Raw genomic sequence first — 21568 nt, forward strand, 5'->3', positions numbered from 1 at the left:
GAAATTGCTGTAAGATGTTAGGTTCACAAGGAAACACAGTTTGAGGACAGATGTGCAGAAGGTACTACCCATGTGGGGAAGAAAGCTCCTTTCTGCTTTTGTGAAGAGCATAGTAGGGCCCTTCCACACAGTCATGCTGGGCTGGTACCTGCGCCTGGAATCAGGCCACAGCCTCAGCTGCACCCGCCGCCTGCCAGCGCCTCTGGATCATGGACCCCCACAAAGTGAGCGAGCTTTGGGCCTTCGTGAAAATGTGTAAGCAGGATCTGAGTGTTCTGCACACTGAGGAACTGCACGTCCTGTGGGAGTGAGTGGAGAGCATGGGGGATAAAATACCACCTGCTACTCATAAAACGAAATCAGAAGACAATATCAAGGAAGAAAAAACAGGAAGAAGGCAGAGGAAAACATAAAGACAGATGAACCATCAAGTGAGGAAAGTGATCTAGAAATGGACAATGAAGGTGTAATTGAACCAGGTACTGATGCCCCTCAAGAAATGGGAGATGAAAATGTAGAGATAACCGAGGAAATGATGGATCAGGCAAATGATAAAAAAGTGGCTGCCATTGATGCCCTAGATGATGGCGAACTACAGAAAGCCATTGACTTGTTCACAGATGCCATCAAACTGAATCCTCGCTTGGCCATTTTGTATGCCAAGAGAGCCAGTGTCTTCATCAAATTACAGAAGCCAAATGCTGCCATTCGAGACTGTGACAGAGCTATTGAAATAAATCCTGATCCAGCTCAGCCTTACAAGTGACTGGGGAAAGCACACAGACTTCTGGGTCATTGGGAAGAAGCAGCACATGATCTTGTTCCTTGCTTGTAAACTGGATTATGATGAAGATGCGAGTCCAATGCTGAAAGAAGTTCAACCCAGGGCCCAGAAAATTGCTGAACGTTGGAGGAAGTATGAACGAAAACTTGAAGAGTGAGAGATCCAAGAAAGAATAGAAAGGGTTAAGAAGGCTTGGGAAGAACATGAAAGAGCCCAGAGGGAGGAAGAAGCCAGAGGACAATCAGGAGCTCAGTATGGCTCTTTCCCAGGTGGCTTTCCAGGGGGAATGCCTAGTAATTTTCCTGGAGGAATGCCTGGAATGGCAGGGGGGATGCCTGGAATGGCAGGAATGCCTGGGCTCAATGAAATTCTTAGTGACCCAGAGGTTCTTGCGGCCATGCAGGATCCAGAAGTTACAGTGGCCTTCCAGGATGTAGCCCAGAACCCAGCAAATATGTCAAAATATCAGAGCAACCCAAAGGTTATGAATCTCATCAGTAAATTGTCAGCCAAATTTGGAGATCAAGCATAATGCCCTTCTGACAAATAAAGCCCTTGCTGAAGGAAAAGCAACTTCAATCACCTAATAGATGTCGCAATAATACAAACCAGCGTACCTCTGACCTTCTCAAGAAGAAAGCTGGGGTGCCGTGAAGAGAATTCCTACCCCTCTGCCCCACATGCAACTGCAACATTCTACAGTGGTTTGCCATTAGAGTATTCATGCAGATAATGTTTTCCTACTAGGAATTACAAACTTTAAACACTTTTTAGACTTTAAAAATATTTTAAAACATTAAAAGAGTGTGTTAGTCCCTACATTTTTATTTACTAATCATTTCAGTTTTTTTCCCTTTGGATTAATTGAGCAAGGAAGCTACTTCGGTGTGGAAGATTTATTACTGCTCAGTTTGAGTGAAATAAAGGTTTATTAACAGGAGGCAAATATAACATTTAAATAGATGAAGTTTGAGTTGGAAATATGGTTACTGAGGTATTTTGACTTGTTTTTTAAATGTTTTACCTTTTTTTTTTTTTAAAGATTTTATTTATTTGTTCATGAGAGACACACAGAGAGAGAGAGAATGGCAGAGACACAGGCAGAGGGAGAAGCAGGCTCCATGCAAGGAGCCTGATGTGGGACTCGATCCCAGGGCTCCAGGATCATGCCCTGGGCCGAAGGCAGGCACTCAACTGCTGAGCCACCTAGGCGTCCCTTAAATGTTTTACTTTTTAAACACGATTTATTTGGATAAAACCACTGGGACCACCAGTATTGCAGTAGGACCTGGGTAGGGACCGGAAGTGCTTGCCAGGGCAGCAGCAACCTTACTCCTTTTATATAGTGTGCACCCTTGGGCAGATGCATTTAGATCTTACACTGTGCTGAAGGGATGATTTTTATAATGCTTCAGTAGAGCTGGATTACTTAGCTGTGTTCTTGTCTGATACAGAAAATGAATGTTTTGCATTATTTCCACATAGAGGAAATAAGGGAATACTTTTATTTTTATATTTCTGTGTTTAGAGTGACCTTCCCTGGTCAGAAAATACCCATTTCTTTGTGTGCTTTTCAATTGTTTTCACCACCACCCGTCCAGTACTCTTTTTGGGCTAAAGATAGCCCCTTTCACTGGCATCATCAGTACTGTTATCATTCACTGCATAATTGTGCAAGCATATGTAATGCTGGGTTTAATATGTAATACATATAGTGATTATGTAAGGTGATACTCAAAACAGCTGTAGTTTCTTAGTTGGCCCAAGCGATTTCATATCTAAATGTTAGGTTTCCACTTTGGCGAAATCTTACCATGTCAAAAGACGTTGGAAGGAGGGATTCCCTTTGGTGTTCAGTCTTCAACTTAGGAAATACCTGTTGCAATTGGAGTTTATCTTACATTATTCATCTTCATATTTGGAAGAGTATGAGGTTTGAATTCATTGATCTATGGAGGGGAACCAAACTTCTTGATCCAACATGAATTATAAAATTGTTGAGATCCGTGGTTCTTTGCTGTGAAGTTGATGGCATTATGAGTCGTCATGCTCCTATTCAGCTCTTAAATACTGCACCTTTTCCCAATCTCTTCTCTAAGCATAAAGAAATGATAGTTTTCCGTTGTACATTCGACTCCTACATTTAATTAAGACCAAGTCCAGGCGCTGTACAGGAATTGCTAGGTTTCTACCTATCTTTCATTTTAACCGTGTTTAAAAACGGTTTCAAGGGATGAGACCCTCTGTACTTTGCCTATTTGAAGAATCAGTGGTAGGAGCAGTGAAGAAAATTCCAAGGAATACATTTCTGAAATAGCACATTTCTAATATCAAAAGTGAGTTGGGTCAGGTTCTAACCCTTTGCTGTACGCAAGCGGATAGAAATGCATCTGTTATATAAGGAGAAAAGGCTGTATGCTAACTGAGCATGCTTTTTAAACCCTTTAAAAATACTCAGCATATAAACTTGCATTTGAGCTTTCCAGTGGTTTTTTGTTGTTAATGTGTGTTCTCAAGTTTTCTAATGTGTGCTGTGAATAACTCAAGAAGACCAGTTTCTTTTGGGTTCCTTATTTGATTTACTTAATTATATATTAAGTACATTCTAACACTGCAAATATTACTAGAAATGGGTAAAAGTAAAATTGGTCTTCTGAAAATGTGTCCTGTGCTTTTAAGTTTCACAAATATGAAGTACATTCATTCATTTTCATAGAAACTCAGTATCATTTCTAAACCAGACGTGTTTTTTCTTGTGCTAACGATGCTATAAGAAGGAAAAGTAAAGGAGTTTTTTCTGCTTAAAAATATATAGTTATTGGATTTCTAGCTACATTAAAAATAAAGTATGGTTTCAAAATGGAAAAAAAAAAGAACACAGTAGGACCTGATCTCACTGTAGACTTCAGTGTGGTGGTCTCTATGTCTTCCTGTCAGTCTCCTGAGCAGTCCTGTAGGGAATGGCCTGGGTACTGGCTTCTCCTGAGTTGCTGGAGGAGAGAGAAGAGCGATGAGGACAATGTGGACATGGAGGTTCACCTGCACACCTGCATGCTCCATAGTCTTGGATGACAGCATGGGGTGTCAGAGAAGGTGGTTGTAGGGGTGTCAAAAGGCCCCTCAGAAGCTGACTATTGTCATGATCTGGAACGCCTATGGCCTGGGCTGTGGGAGGAGGGTGAAGACCATGAAACACATGGCTGTGGGAGGAGGGTGAAGACTGGTAGGTGTTAGAAGGTGACTGTCTACACAAAGAAACTAAACTCTCATCTACTTGTTCAGCCTTCCACAGTTGAGCTTCACATGTGATTGTTTTCTTACCTCTTAAATTTACTTTCTAAATGGTTTGAGCTATGTACCATTATCATCCCTTTCCATCCTCAAAATAAAGCTTGCTTGTTATCTTGGTCTGGCATGTCTTCCAGTAACACCATTCCCAAGTTTGCATATCATCATGGGGATACATCTCTCATGACAGATTGGTAGGAGCCTCAATGTAGGCAAACATTTATGAAATGAATACAAGTTTTGTTAAAGCAAATTCATTGCTTATGCAAAGTGGAAAAGTACTTTTCAGTGGAAAAGAATACATTTCTAATGGAATCATACTTGATAGAAGTTTTTCCCATGGATATTCTTCAAATATTTAGAAAATGTGGCAAGATATCTTTAAAAAATCTGTGTAATCAGTATTCTAATCATAAAAATTCTGAGAAAAGACGTTGGAAACTAGAATGAGAACACTGATGGAGATAGGAAAGTGGTGATGATCGTGATCCAGTTGGGTACCCACTCATCTTGGGCACTGGCCTCTAGAGTCAGTTTGGAGAAGACTATGGCCATCCATCCTGATGTCTCCTTCAGCTATCTGAGAGCTTGGTCTTCCAATACCCTCATTTCTTTAATGACTTAGTATGGATAGTTTGTGAATTTATCTAAACATGTGAATGTAAACATCTCATATAGATCTTGAACCATATCATGGTATCATATCATATATCATGAACTCATATCATGATCTTGAACCAATTCTTTCATCTCCCATGGAACAAGTTTCTATACAAAGTATATTGGCATGGGAGGTACTTAGTAGTTACTAGTTGCTGTATTAGCCAGATTTTTATTAAAATAATTCTGTTTAGCAAATACCTACCAAATCACAGGAGCATATGGAAATAACCATTTATTTCTCACTCATGCTGAAGCAACCTGAAGGTTGCAGGTCAAGTTCATGTTTGCTCCATGTGAAGTTATTCTGGCCATATGGAGGGACAGAAGCTACCTGGGACATATTCTTCACTTGGTTCTGGTCAGAAACTTCAGAGGGATGAGCACTGCCCATTAAAGTCTCTTTTCCCATTCCGTTGGCCAAAGCAAATCCCATGATCAAAGCTAGAATTGTCAGGAGAGAGAAGAACATGGACTTCATGGAAGTGAGAGGTGGGGAGGAGTAAACATTTGCTAGATAATAATTTAATCTATCACACTTCCCCTCTTGCTCTTTTAAAGCTTTTTAAAAGTATATGAGTGGCCTCTTCTAAATCCAGTTCCAAGGCTACCACAAATGTAGTAGATTCTTTAGAAATCAGTACTTCCTTTGCATTATTGTAAAGTTAAATCTCTATTAAGGAAGATGATATTTTGCTCACTTCCTTTGTGATGCCAGTCTGATTATTCTGGTTGATAATTGCAATTTTTGTTTTATTTAGTCTGGACCAGCTGGTCTGGTTACTGGCTGAGGATTATAACTGTGCTGTCCCATAAGGTAACCATAAACTACAGGTAGATGTTTACATTTGGATGAAATTCAAAATAATTTAGTTCCTCAGTCACACTAGCCACGTTTCAAGTGTGCAGTAGCTACATGTGGCTAGTGACTACCATGTTGGGTAGCACAGATATAGAATCTATCCCTCGTCATGGAAAGTTCTTCTGTATAGCGCTGGATTGGATATAATAACCACAATGGCCTTCATTTATTTAGCACTAACCATGTACCCAGTGCTCTGCCATATATGCTCTATGCCTCATTTAGGATCATCCTTGCAACCATCTTGTAAGAGAAGTACTATTTTTCTCATTTTTCTAATAAGGAAACTGATGCTTAGTGATGCTAAGTACGGGAGCATGCTTGCTAATGGGTGATTGGCAGTGTCCTATCTGTTTGACTAAAGATCTGCCTCTGATTCTCTAGCATCATTTTTTTCCAATTTTAGGCTGTATAAAGAACAAATGTCATGATCTCCTAACACAGGAATGGTAGGGAGCTGACTGCTTAGCTCCTAGTCTGGGACATGTAGGGGCAGGGCAGGACCTGGCTCGTCATATAGTACAGTAGTCCTCTCTTTATTCCGCAATTGGTCAGAGGAGCCAAAGAGAGTGGTGTTGTAGTTGATCCAACAGTTCTCAGAAAGATCTGCTACCTCTTCAAACAAAGCAGTTCACAATCCTGCCTGATTTTACCCCCATAACTCCTACAGAGTTAAGTAATCTGTGCTCTTTACTGCTGAGGGCCATTAGCAGGAGAAGTTGGGAACATTTGAGAAGCATCTGAGCACTATGGTCTTCCTGGCCATCTCCTCATAATTGTGGTCACAGTGAGTTCTCTGAGACAGTAGATTACTCGGTACTAATGATGAGTGCCTGGGAGTTGTTGTCTGAAGGACGAGAGTTCAGGTTCTGCCTGTGATATGGGGTCCTGAGCAGGTTATACATCTGTTTTGCCCCACTTTTCTTAGTAGTAAAATGGAGTCAAAAATAGCCATCTCTCAGCATTGTTGTCAGTGCTAAATGGATTCCATATCCTGCCCAGCACATTTATGGTATGAAGGCAGTCACACAGACACTAAATGATAGGCCCCCTACTCCTAATGTGTTACATAATCTGAAGACCTAAAGCAAGAATAGTTCATGGCCCATCAAGTTCACCTAATAACTATTTCAATCCTTTAAATCCGAAATATCATTTATATTCAGCTAATGTTATGTTCAACACTGATGTTACCCTTCTAAATAATTTTTAAACAAAATTTATTTATTTGAGAGAGAAAGAAAGAGTGGAGTGGAGAGAGAGTCTCAAGCAGACACAGGGCTCAATCTCATGACCCTGAGATCATGACCTGAGCTGAAACTAAGAGTTGGAAGCTTAACCAACTGAGCCACCCAGCCAGATGCCCCCTGATGTTGCCCTTGTATAGCCACACAAGCTTCCCTCACACCCTCACCCCTTCCTTAACTTCTGAACCACCACTAGATTTCTGTAATTTTATCTCTCTGAGAATGTTTTATGGGGGGAATCCATTCTGGTGTAAGAAACATGCTACTTGTGGTACTAAAGAAAAATGGATATTAGCTGTTTTCTTTTACTACTTTTCCAGGAGGAAAGAATCTTTGTTACTCGGACACATTCAGTAGTGGACTGGCAGTTGTTCAATGGAAGTGATGGGCTCAGAGAAAAAAACCCTGGGGAAGCCTGACAGTGTAGCTGGATTTTTCCTGGTAGGGTACAGTTACTGGCAGAAGACAATGGAATAGATGGAGCAAATGAAAGGAGAGATTCTCCTGGGGCTAGGGCTTGGGGGGTATTTAGGAATTCATAGAAATGGGAAACAGAGATAGAGCACCTGCCGTGAATGAGCAAAAGTGAGACAAGAGTGGCGAAAGGGAATTTTAAGAAGCCATGCATGTTACAGATGGAACACTCCTTTGGCCATTTCAATAAAGCTTTACTTAGTTGGGTTTTTTTTTCCCCAATTAGGTTTTAACTGTCATGGCAATTCTTTCCTTGAGTGAAAGAGCGTATAATAGGAATGGGTACCAAAGGAAGTGAGCTTTATATAAGAAAACTGACATTTGACATAAATAATAGTTTCAGTAGGAGAAAGTGGGGTTAAGAGCTAGGCACTTAGAGCAACAAAGTTCGATTTCTTGTTGAAACTCAAGGAAATGAATGTTTGGCTATACATGCTGAGCTTATCTAGCATTTGTGTCTCGGATCTGCTCCCTAAGACTGACCCAGGTTTCCTACTCCACCTACGCTATTACTGCACATTGTTTTCCTGGTCACCTTCTTCATCCACTGCTCTGAATCTCAAGCTGAGTTGCAAGCGCCACAGGTCTTTCATCTATTCTCCATGAGAAATTTTAATTAGAGTGGTCATGTATAAAATGCCGGCTACTTGTATGCAACTTCAGTTGCATCTGGAAAACTTTTGATGTAGGAGAAATATCTGTATTGTGAAGAAAAAAGAGTTCTGTGGTCCATCATTTGGCATGTCCCCCTGCTCCATGTGTACCCCATTCTGTGGGTTGCCTTTTCACTCAATTTATGGTGTACTTCAATGCACAGAAGTTATTATTTTTGATGAAGTCCAGTTTATTTTCTTCTTTTGTTTCTTCTGGTTTTGATGGGATTATTGCCCAGTTTTTGTTTTCTTTAGAATTAGGCTGGTTTTTAAATGATTCATCAGGCCTCTTTTAATACTTTATTTTTTCTACACCTGTATTTTGAATCATCAAGTGTTCATATCTTTCTTTAGATGTGGAGCCTGTATACCTTTCCTTTTAGAAGCATCGTTACCTCGTTTGGTGTATGGAGGAATTATGATTAGAGGTTTATTATAGCACATAAGAAAAAAATAGTTATAAGACAGCATAATAGCATATCTATATACTAATAGCATATGTGTATGCAAATAATATATATGTGTGTGTGTGTGTGTGTGTGTGTGTGTATATATATATATATATATATATATATATATATATATATGACTTGAGACTAATCAAGTTAAATATTCCTAAGAGTAGAAAGCATGGCTTTCCCCTAAGAAGTAAAAACCACCATATGATCAAAATTTAATGTGTGGTATTATGAATATTCTATTATGTATGGAATGTATAAGCTAAATATATTTGACTAGACTAAGGCTCACATCTGCCTGTTTAATTTATCTCTGTGATGTAGGTTAAAAGTTTACCATAGAAGTAATATTAAATTAAAAAAAAAAAAAACCTCTATGAGCCTCTTTCAGTGATAGGCAGGGGTTTCTTTTGGGTGATTTGTCACAATTACTTTGAAAATATTTTCAGAAAACTTACCACAAGGCTTAAGTAAAATGAAGGCCTCCTTGATCACTGTTTGTGAAATCCCCAGCAGAAAGATCCTAATTGGTTTAAAAATTATTCTGGCATCACACTCTGCTCACCTGCAGGGGAGGGCAAGCGAGATGTCCTGATTAGCACCCTGTGGTCGAGTGTTAATGACTCTGAAAGAGAACTTACTGTGATCATGGAAAGCATCCAATCTCTGAATCTTATTGAAATTCTCCAGCAGGTGAATCCTGCTTAGGAAGTCTCCTGACTAAAACAGGCACAGAAAGTTGGATTAATCAGATGCCTGGCATCTTTTAGAAAAGGTCGAATTTATACCTGTGGAGATTTATGTATCCTATATTTAAATGAGTACAGGATGCATAAACCTCCCAGATGAGTCCTATTTCCTTTCAGAGTAGGTAGGAGTCAGGGCTGATGGTGTGAGACACTAGTTTGACTGATAAAAACCATGGAAACACAGTTACTCAACATTATACAAGATAGAAAACCCAGACTCCAGGCTGAAAGAACAGAAATTTCCCGTAGAATTTCAATGCTGCACACTAGCTCTTTTAATTGGCTTTCCCTTTTCTATTCCAAGGCTGCCATCTTATAGTTCAGGTTCTTATTATTTTCTTGATCGTACAGTTTGAATAACTCTTAAAATGGTTTCTGCCCTTTCTTCTCTTCTCTCTTGGGTTCATCATGCCTCTAGAATTGGATTTGTCTTCCCCAAATAAACAGACCGTTGAGCAGCCCCACTGTTCTAGAACCCGCAGGCAGCTTCCCATAGCTTTCCAGATTAATTATTTATCTATGTTCTTCAGCTTGACTTGAAGGACTTCTACTCTGACATTTCACATTCTTTTTATAGTCTTATCTCTCCTTGTTCTTTTATAATCATTTTAGGTGACATCCAAATGGCTGGTTTCTGAATATGCTCTGTGCATTCTCTCTTCTGATTAATTTCTGTTACTCTATCCCCCCTAAAAACCTACTGATTAAGTCTTTTCTCAACTGCCATCTCCATGGAAGATAAATTCCCCTCTTTGGACTTTCTTAGTCTTTTGTGAATCAGTACTATTCAGTTCCTTTGTAGTGAAATTCCTTCCTGTGAAAATGCTTGACTTACTTTCACATATACCCTAATTAAGCCAGGGCTGTTTCATTTATAATAAACTACAAGTAGAACTTTAAAAATATGCATCAAGGCCCACCCAGCTGCATTGTTCCAGAGTGGCTGAGCTGTGTGTGTGAGTGCTGGCACCTTGTGTGCATGAACCTGCTGATGTGGGTGAACATGGGACTGATGAACCATCCTCCAGGACAGGGGGTCTCAATAAAGGGTCAGGTCTCTTAGCAACAGACTGTTGTTCTGTTGACGGTGGGCTGTCAGGGAACTCATTGACTGGAAGATCTCCTACCTGCACATGCTTGAACTCTGCTTGTTGGGTGTCAGGAACCACGTGCAGCAGCTGCTCCAGGGAGATCTGGATGTCCTGTTCTCAAATATAGATGACATATCATCAAAGTGAACAGCACATTTCTCCAAGATCTGAAAGAGACAGCCTCCAGGGAAGAGGGAACAAGTGCACCTCGTTGATGCTACTACCTCATTTTACAGTTGAAGAAACAGGGGCACAGGGAGGGAGGAAGTAACTTGCTCAAGGTCAGGTGGCTAGTGGCAGAGCCTGGATTTGAATTTGAGCCCTCCACCTATGGAGCCAGTGATCTTAGCTGCTGCACTAACAGCTTCCAAGTAGTAGAAAATGGAATTAAAGCCTGCATGTTGTGTTTTTGTTATTCCCTTGAAAATATAGTTCCTAAAAAAAAAAAAGAAAATATAGTTCCTTATTAAAACAAAACAAAAATTCATCAGAAAGGAAAAAACTGAACCTAGAAATATTCGGTTGTAATGATGATTACAATGATAAGCGAAGCCAATCCTAAACATGTAGGTACTTTAAATAAATATTTACTCCAAAACTAATAATGATGACTAATTTGGAGTGTTTAAAAAAGAAAGTTGAATAAAAATCCGACATTCAAATGTGTGAAGATGGATTCTAAGATCCCTGTATTGTTCAGGAGGAGAGTAGAAATACTGACGACAATTGAAGTTTTTATGTTAAAAATTGAAAGATGACCATTGGAGGCAAGGAAACAAAATGATTACTTCTAACCAGTAAACAGAAGAAAAAAGAGTGGAAGGGCACCTGGATGGTGTAGTTGATTAAGCAAACAACTCTTGCTTTCAGCTCTCTCAGGTCATGATCTCTAAGTGGTAAGACTGAGTCCTTGTGGGGATTTCTGTTCAGTGCAGAGTCTGCTTAAGAGTCTCTCCCTTTGCCTCTCTCCTTGCTTGTGTGTGTGTGTGCTCTCTCAAAATAAATAAATACATCTTAAAAAAAAAGGAAGAAGAAAAAGGAGTAGAGAAAATTTGGTCCAAAGAAGGGAAGAAAGAAGAGAAAAAAAGTACCTCCTTCTCCAATTAAAATATGTTAAATAGGGGATCCCTGGGTGGCTCAGTGGTTTAGTGCCTGCCTTGGGCCCAGGATGTGATCCTGGAATCCCGGGATCGAGTCCTGCGTCAGGCTCCCTGCATGGAGCCTGCTTCTCCCTCTGCCTGTGTCTCTGCCTTTCTCTCTGTCTCTCATGAATAAATAAATAAAATCTTTAAAAAATATATGCTAAATAGAACACATAAAATGTTAAGAGTAACTAAAAATATATCAGTGAATTGCTTAAAAATAGATAATCCCACTATATTCATTTTATACCTATTACATAGCATATCAAAAACCAAAATGTCATAAAAAGCTTGAAAAGCTATACAAGGCAAATGTTAACATAAACACTAATGTGAAGGAAGTTGTAATGGCCAAATTAGTATCAGTTAATCTAGGCTTTAGGGCAAAAAAGTATTAACAGGAATAGAGAGTCACTTTATAATGCTAAAAGGAACAATTCACTATGAAGATATAATAATTTTGAGCTTTTAAGTTCTTAACAACCTATTTCTAAATTATGTAAGTTAAAATTGCAAAGAATCACAGAAATAAAAAGATATTTCTATTACAAAAATGGAAACTTTTAGTTAAACTCTCATGATAAGTCACCTAGAGAAGAAAATAAGAATTAAAAAAATTAAATAGTTGGGACTTACTGGTCAAATTCTGAACCCTCAAATTAGAAAAGACATCTTTAAAAGTATATCTTAAATATATACAAAAAGTGATTGTGTTCTAGGCTATGATACAAGTCCATACAATATACTTATTTATATAAACCACAATCTTCGACAAAATGCAATAAAATAAAAAATTGATAATAAAAGAATAGACAAATAGATGAATGGAACAGAATAAGGAGTCCAGGAATAGACCCACGTAAGTACAGTCAACTGATATTTGACAAAGGAGCAAAGGCAGTGGAGAAAATATATTATTTTCAACAAATGGTGCTGGCACAAGTGGACATCACATACCAAATAAATAAAATAAAATAAAATAAAATAAAATAAAATAAAAAACAAAGAGTCTTAACACAGACCTTCACAAAAATAAATGGACTGTAGACCTGAATGTAAAGTGCAAAACTATGAAGCTCTTAGAAGATAACATCGGAGAAAGCATAGATTATTTGAGTGTGGTGACGACTTTTTAGATTCAAAACCAAAGACATGATCATGAAAGAAATGATTGATAAGCTGGACTTCCTCAAAATCAAAAACTTCTTAAAGACACTCTTAATAAAGAGAATACAAACTACAGATTGGGAGCAAGTATTTGCAGAAACATACTGGTAAAGGAGTACTACCAGAAATGTCCAAAGAATTCTTAAAATTCAACAATAATAAAACAAACAACTGAGTTAATAATGGGCAAAAGACTTGAATAGATACTTCACCAAGGAAGATACACTGATGAGAAAATAAGCACATGAATAGATACTCCACACTGTACGTCATTAAGGAATTGTAAATTAAAACAATGGTGAGAAACCAGTAGACATGTATTAGAAGGGCCAAAATCTGGAACACTGACACCACCAAATACCGACAAGGAGGTTGAACAATAGGAAGTCTCAGACATTGCCGGTGGGAATGCAAAATGGTACAACCGCTTTGGAATATAGTTTAGCCATTTCTTACAAGCCTAAATATATCTTAACCTTACAATTCAGGATTCATATTCCTTGGCATTTACCTAAGGGAGTTGAAAATTTATGTCCACCCAAGAACCTGTTCATAGAAGACGTTCATAGAAGCTTTATTTAGATTGCCAAAACTTGGAAGCAATTAAGATGTCCTACAAACTATGAGTCCATCCAGATGACGGGATATTACTCAGACTAAGAGGAAAGGAGCTGCCGTGCCATAAAAAGACATGGAAGAACTTTAAATGCATATCACTAGGTGAACAAAATCCAATCTCAAAAGGCTACATACTATATGATTTCAGCTCTATGACATTCTAGAAAAGGCAAAAATATGGAGACCATAAAAAAGATCAGTGGGTTCTGGGATTTGGGGCAGGTAGGGAAGGATGAATAAGTAGAGCACAGAGGATTTTTAGGGTAGTGAATCTCTTCTGTATGATACTATAATGATAGATACATGTCATTACATATTTGTCAAAACCTATAAAATGTACATGAAGCGGGAACACTGAGGGATCCAAACAATGGACTTTGGGTGATGATATGTTGATGTAGATGGGGTCAGGGTCAATGGAAACTCTCTTTTCCTCCTGTTGAACTTTGCCATAAACCTAAAGCTGGTACAAAAAGGTACAAAAACTTTTAAATACATTAAAAATAATTTTTAACAGGCTGTTAAAGAAATTCCACTCCATATATTTGGAAACTAGTTATGAACTTAAATCTGGTTATGAAAATATTTTTTATATGTATATTTTTTATTGGAGTTAAATTTGCCAACATATAACAACCCATGCTCATCTTGTCAAGTGCCCCCCTCAGTGACTGTCACCCAGTCACCCCGTCACCCCATCCCCCCCGCCCACCTCCCCTTCTACTACCCCTTGTTCGTTTCCCAGAGTTAGGAGGCTCTCATGTTTTGTCACCCTCTCTTTTACCCACTCACTTTTTCTTCTTTCCCCTATAATCCCTTTCACTATTTTTTATATTCCCCATATGAGTGAAACCATATGATTGCCCTTCTCCGATTGACTTACTTCACTGAACATTTTAGCCTCCAGTTCTATACACGTTTAAGTAAATGGTGGGTATTCGTCATTTCTAATGGTTGAGTAATACTCCATTGTATACATAGACCGCATCTTCTTTATCCATTCATCTTTCCATGGACACCGAGGCTCCTTCCACAGTTTGACCATTGTGGACATTGCTGCTTTATATAAGCATTGGGGTGCAGGTGTCTCAGAGTTTCACTGCATCTGTATTTTTGGGGTAAATGCCCAGCATTTAGCATGCCCAGCTGTGCAATTCCTGGTTATAGGGTAGCTCTATTTTTAACTCTTTGAGGAGCCTCCACACAGTTTTCCAGAGTGGCTGCACCAGTTCACATTCCCATCAACAGGGCAGAGGGTTCCCCTTTCTCCACATCCTCTCCAACATTTGTTGTTCCCTGTCTTGTTAATTTTCACCATTCTCACGGTGTGAGGTGGGATCTCATTGTGGTTTTGATCTGTATTTCCCTGATGGCAAGTGATGCGGAGCATTTTCTCATGTGCTTGTTGGCCACGTGTATGTCTTCTTTGGTGAAATTTCTGTTCATGTCTTTTGCCCATTTCATGATTGGATTGTTTGTTTCTTTGCTGTTGAATTTAATAAATTCTTTATAGATCTTGGATACTAGCCCTTTATCTCTTATGTCATTTGCAAATATCTTTTCCCTTTTGTAGGTTGTCTTTTAATTTTGTTGATGATTTCTTTTGCTGTGCAGAAGCTTTTTGTCCTGATTAAGTCCCAATAGTTCATTTTTGCTTTTGTTTCCCTTGCCTTCATGGATGTATCTTGCAAGAAGTTGCTGTGGCCAAGTTCAAAGAGGGTGTTGCCTGTGTTCTTCTCTAGGATTTTGATGGATTCTTGTCTCCCATTTAGATCTTTCATCCATTTTGAGTTTATCTTAGTGTATGGTGTAAGAGAATGGTCTAGTTTCATTCTCTGCATGTGGCTGTCCAATTTTCTCAGCACCATTTATGGAAGAGACTGTCCTTTTTCCAGTGGATAGTCTTTCCTGTTTTGTTGAATATTAGTTGACCATAGAGTTGAGGGTCCATTTCTGGATTCTCTGTTCTGTTCCATTGATCTATGTGTCTGTTTTTGTGCCACTACCACACTGTCTTGATGATCACAGCTTTGTAGTACAGCTTGAAATCCGGCATTGTGATGCCCCCAGCTCTGGTTTTCTTTTTCAATATTCTCCTGGCTATTTGGGGTCTTTTCTGATTCTACACAAATCTTATTTGTTCCAACTCTCTGAAGAAAGTCCGTGGTATTTTGATAGGGATTGCATTGAATATGTAAATTGCCCTGGTTACAAAAATAAAACATAAAAAAGACATTTTAAAGATTAATATTATATTATTTTTAAAATTATATATAATATTGAGAGGAAACATCAGGAATGTTAACCAGACTGAGAAGCATGTACATAATATGGTACAAATAAGAGGGGATGTAAAAGTGTTCTAGAATCCTTATCTTAAATTAAAGAGGTGCCATTCTTACTTGATTGAAATGATTAGAAAAAATGATTAAATAAAGTTTTTGAAAAACTGGAAGAAATTGGCTTTAGATAGAATCAAGCAATCGATACTGTAAAAATGTAAATTCTCCCCAAATCAATCTATAAATATTGCAATGACAAATTATCAACAGAATTTTTCTGTACTTTGACAAGCTAACTCATGATTATCTGAAAGAAAGTACATGTGAGATGAGAAGGGAATTCTAAATCAGAGGAAATATTAACAGGACTTATCTTGGGAAATCTTAAAATGCATTATGATAATGCCATTCTGAAGTACTCTGAAGGTAAAATTAACAATATATGGAAGCTTTATGCTGAAGATGGCATTTCAAATCTATGAAATAAAGTGGATTATTTAGGAAAAAAAGGTAGTGTTGGGAAATTATATAGCTATTTGCAAAATGATGAGCCCCAATTCACTGGTATAAATTCTAGATAGACCACAGAGTTAGATGTATATATATAAAAAAACCAAAGCCAAAAAGAAAACCACAAAAAAAACAAAACCTAACGAACTAAATAAGAAACCATAAAAGCAGTAGGAAGAAGCATGGTAGGGGCAGGTAGGGAAGGATAAATAGGCAGACCACAGAGGATTTTTAGGGCAGTGAAACTCTTCTGTATGATACTATAATGATAGAAACATGTCACTATGTATTTGTCAAAACCCATAGAACATAGATTAAGAGTGAACCCTGATGTAAACGAGAGACTTTGGGTGATGATATGTTGATATAGGTTCACTGGCTGTAACAAACGTACCACTCTGGTGGGGGATGTTGATAGTGGAGAAGGCTGTCAGTGTGGATACAAAAGTAAACAATTGTAAAAAAAAATTATTTGTTTTTAAATTATGCTTGGGTGGATAAGTCTTCCTAGTTATGAATTGACATGAAATCCAAGACCCATCAAGGAAATTTGGATAATGATGGACAAGAATAAAAATTATGAATATTTATGGAGAACCTTCTAAATGCTAGGTACTGGTATGAGCTCTTTAAATGTCCTTTTACTTATTTAATACCCAAAACCAATGAGATAGACAGATTTTATTACCATACTTTTTTCATAGGTTTGGGAACTGAGGCAGAGGGAGGTTGAGTAACAGTAAGTAAATGGTAAGGTTGGAATGGAACCAATTTGATTTTAGATTCCACATTCACTCTAAGTCACTATATATATATATAACTCAGTACCATCTCACATAACACAAAAAAGGGCAGAGCAAAATTCAGTATAGAATCAAAAGAAAAATGACAAAATCACTAAAATACCTATGACAATCAAAAGACCATTATGCCTTATGTATGATAAACAGTTAAAAATCAATAAGAAGGGGTGTCTAGTTGGCTCAGTCAAACATCCGATTCTTGGTTTTAGCTCAGGTCATGACCTCAGAGTCATGAATTGGAGTCCTGTGTTGGGCTCTACACTGGGCTTGGAGTCTGCTTGATTTTCTCTCTCCCTCTGGCCTCTCCCCACCCCCCTGCCTCCAGCTTTCTCTCCCTCTCAGAAAAGAATAAGATAAAGACACATCACAATAGATAAATGGACAAATTTCATGAATAGTTCATAAATAAGCACAAATGATACTAAACATATGAAAAGACTTTCATTCCTGGTAATAAAGTAATACAAATTAAACAGATAGCTTTTACAATGATTATATTACAATATTACAATATTGGCAATATTCTTGGACTGAAAGAATGGGTAAGCAGTTCCACTTTTATACATTATTGGTGGCAACTTATAGTAATACAATATTTTGAGTGGCAGTTTAACTATATCTATTAAATAGTTAAAAAAGTGATTCCACACCTGGAAATCTATTTTATAGAAATATTCCCACATATGTACAGAAGTGTGTGTATGTATTTAATATATCATAAATATATGACTATGTATTATAATATTGTGTATAATTTCAAAAAACTTGAAGTCATCCAAAATTTCATCAATAGAGAATTAATTCAAAATAAGCCAAAGAATTAATAGTGATGATTTTCATTTTTTAAAAAAATTTATTTATTCATAGAGACACACACACACACAGAGGCAGAGACACAGGCAGAGGGAGAAGCAGGCTCCACGCAGGGAGCCCAATGTGGGACTCGATCCAGGGTCTCCAGGATCACGCCCCAGGCTGCAGGCGGTGCCAAACCGCTGCGCCACCTGCCCTAGTGATGATTTTCAAAGGGGGAACTAGAGGATCATGGGGGAATTATAGTTTTTTCTTCTTGCATGTCTTTATTTTAATGTTTAGCAATATTAAAGTAGTACTTCCACAGTAAGAAGAATAAGGTATTTTTAAAAAGTTAGCTTTAGAAAATGTCTACAATTATTAAAACAGGCTAGTAATAACCAATAAACACTCTTAAGTGGATACAGGTACTATATTACAAAGATTAATAATGATGATGGAGGGATGCCTGGGTAGCTCAGTGGTTGAATGTCTGCTTTTGGCTCAGGGCATGGTCCTAGGGTTCTGGGGTCAAGTCCTCTGTCTCTCTGTCTGTGTCCCTCATAAGTAAATAATAAATAAATAAATAATAAATAATAAAATCTTTATAAAGAGAAAGGAAGGAAGGAAGATGATGGAGGATAATTTCAGGAATTCAAGGGTGGTTTAATATTAGAAAATTTACTTATAGTTTATCAAAGTCAAAAAAAGGCAGATTTGACCATGTTAGTAAAGACCTGAAGATTTTTGAAATCGGTTTTAATTTTAAGATATCTTAGTAGACATAGATATTATCTCACCAAAGTGGTTAAGATTATCAGAAATAAAGAGCTAACATCACACACGGGTGTGATATTAGAAACCTCTAGTATCATTGCTTTGAAATTTGTAAAAAACCAAGACTATCCCGAGGATGCTTAAAGAAACCCACTATTCTCATTTGAAAAAATTCTGGACATGTCAATAAGAAAATAATTAAGGAAAAGAAAAATATTTTCTTCAAATGATTATCACTGCCAACTCAGAAATGTAAGCAAATAAAATTACAAGCAAAAAGGGAGATGTTCAGTAAGGTGTGCAGTTACAAAATAGGTATATAAAATATTTACAGCTTTCCTATATATGGTAAAAGCCAGTTAGAGGAAAAGGGAGATTTTATTTATCTTCATAAATAGTTCAATGTATAGAAAGTGCTCTACAAGTATATTGGAAGAAAATATTAAACTTGTACAAAAGATGGTAGTGATAGCTTTCTTAATATTAACTGTGATTATCATTGGTGGGATAATGTTACATAGTAAAAACCTTCCTTCTGTCTTTTAAAAATCTTATTTGGTATGTGTTATTTTTTATTTTATTACTCATATTTCTCATATTCCATAATGAGAAAAATTACAAATAATTTTAAATGTGTTGTAATCTGTGATTGCCAAATTCTCTAAGAACATCACCTGTAAATTGATGACTGCAACAGTAATCCACATTTGAATTTGTACTGTTAAGAAAATATCAAAATTTGCATAACATTTTGCCCAACATATGTCAATTCATTCTGCTGTATTTTCAGAAAAAATAATCATGGGAGATGAGTGTGGCTGCCAGTTCAGAATGAGATTCAGCATTTGTCCTATGTATTTCAAACATTTTAACACATTGGAAATGTGCTGCTCATTTACCAAAGTGTCACAGCTACTTTTGTGAGCAATTTTTAGCAGAGTAATCTTTTGAATATTTAACCATCCACAATAAAACAGAATGTTCCAAATTCTGTTTAGCTAATCTTTTAAATAAACAAAATGAAGTTCACAAGCTTTGACGTTGTGCTTATGGAACAAGATGCATCTCCACAGCGGAGTCACCTCTAAATTGCCATCTGAAGCTAAGTTACTATCCTTGCATGATGTTTCAAAGCAGATACTCGTCCTAATGATCATATAAAGCATAATTGTGTTGTTGGTTTATCATAGTGCTGCAGAAATCTTTATTTTTGTAATTAACACAATGGGCTGGTCAGAAGAAATTCAGAGTTCTTCACCCCCTTTCCAGTGCCTTAATATAAAGGACAGTCATGCAGACTACTCTCTGCTATTGAGCTAAAACCCAGTTGGACATATATAAAATATATATATATATATTAAAGATTTTATTTATTGATTCATGAGAGATACAGAGTGAGACAGAGACATAGGCAGAAGGAGAAGCAGGCCCCATGCAAGGAGCCCATGTGGGACTCAACCCTGGGAATCTGGGATCACGCCCTGAGCCAAAGGCAAACGCTCAACCACTGAGCCACCCAAGTGTCCCAAACCCAGTTGGATATTAAGTGCAAGGATGGAGGTAATTTCAGTTAGACCTTCTTTTCTAAAGCGACCAGCATGTGAGAGAGACCCTGGAAAGAGGGGCCAGATGGAGAAGAGAAAGGAGGAGAATTCGGTGTGATGCTTCATATTTGAGAAGGAAGCATTATAAACAAGTCCACTCTTAAGGAGGTCAAGAAACCTATAAAAATACATTTCTTTTTTTTTTAATTTTTAAAAATTTTTTATTTATTTATGATAGTCACACACAGAGAGAGAGAGAGAGGCAGAGACACAGGCAGAGGGAGAAGCAGGCTCCATGCACCGGAAACCCGACGTGGGATTCGATCCCGGGTCTCCAGGATCGCGCCCTGGGCCAAAGGCAGGCGCTAAACCGCTGCGCCACCCAGGGATCCCAAAAATACATTTCTGACTGAAGCAGAAAGGGGGCCAGATAGGGCCGAATCAGGTAGAGTAGAAGTGGAGACAAGTGTTGGAACCAGGGTGGTGGGGGTGCTCTTTTAGGGTGTGTGTTACAGTGAAAGGAGGTTGAACTTTCCTGCCTTCTCTTCTGAGTCCTGGGTCCTCCTCATGCTGTGCTCTCAGCTACGACTCTGGTTTACTAGACAGTGCCAATGACACCTGTAAAACCCAGTTATTTGGGCTGTGAATGGTCAACAATGAGACCTGGATGATCACTTTTTGTTTTCAGTGCTCCCCTAGATGGTACATAGGCAGGAGGTTCTAAACGATCATTGTGCTAAGAGTCATAAAAAGGACTTGTTGAAAATGGTGATTCCTGGCCACTTCTCCCACTGTTTCTGATTCAGTAGGTCTGCACTAGCACACAGGAATAAGCATTTTTAATCAGACCTCTGGGTGATTTTGATGTAACTTCCATCTCTCTGAAAGATGAGAGGGAAAGCCAAGTGGGGCCAAATGGGGCCAAATGGCAAAATAGCGTAGGAAATGGTGGGCAGTTTGCTTTCCTTGGCATGTTCTCTGCAGTCCCTGATTTACTACAAGCGTCCTTTCAAATGGAGAAGAGTGAGTGTGAATGACTGAGTCCACCAAGGAACGTGAAAGAAATGTGGCACAGAGTCATATTTACCAGTGGGAAGCACTGTTTGTATTGGCAATACCCAGAGAGGAAGTCAATAGAAAGTGACAATTTGAGAGGAATGGTTTCTACCAGAATCATGCCTTTTTCCATCTTATCAATTATCTCAGAACTTACCAGGCCTGAGGAGGAGAAAGTTGATGGAACTTGTGGGCAGATGGCTCAGTACACAGTACATTATGTTATTACCAAGTCTTAGTATGACTGTGGGTTGAGTCAAGTAATCATCTCACAGGAAGAAAAATAAGCTTCCACAGAGCTAATCCTGACCCATTTGAGACTTTGTAAGTGAACTATAAAATTATAACAGTGCAAGAGGGACTCCATAGAACCCGTGTTTATATATATATTTGGCAAAGCCTGAAAAGCACAGAGAGTCTCTAGCTCTAATCAGCGCATTTAAAAATTGTGCCTACTGAAGCTCTAGTTAATAGACCATTTGATCTTTATTTTAAGAGAGCGAAAGACTGCATATTCTACACAGGACTTTGCTCTATGAATAGGTCCTTAGTGTGCAATAAATCACTTTTTTAGCCATTAATTTTAAACTACTTATTGCAGAATTATTTCT

At 38.0% G+C, this 21568-nt stretch overlaps 1 pseudogene; it reads left to right on the forward strand.

The window, feature by feature from the left end:
• The first annotated feature begins 209 nt into the window (after window positions 1-209).
• On the forward strand, window positions 210-1325 carry LOC112660182 (hsc70-interacting protein-like; annotated as a pseudogene).
• Window positions 1326-21568: the final 20243 nt, after the last annotated feature.

The sequence above is a fragment of the Canis lupus genome, chromosome 2 (genome assembly GCF_003254725.2).
Source record: "Canis lupus dingo isolate Sandy chromosome 2, ASM325472v2, whole genome shotgun sequence".
Classification (NCBI taxonomy): domain Eukaryota; kingdom Metazoa; phylum Chordata; class Mammalia; order Carnivora; family Canidae; genus Canis; species Canis lupus.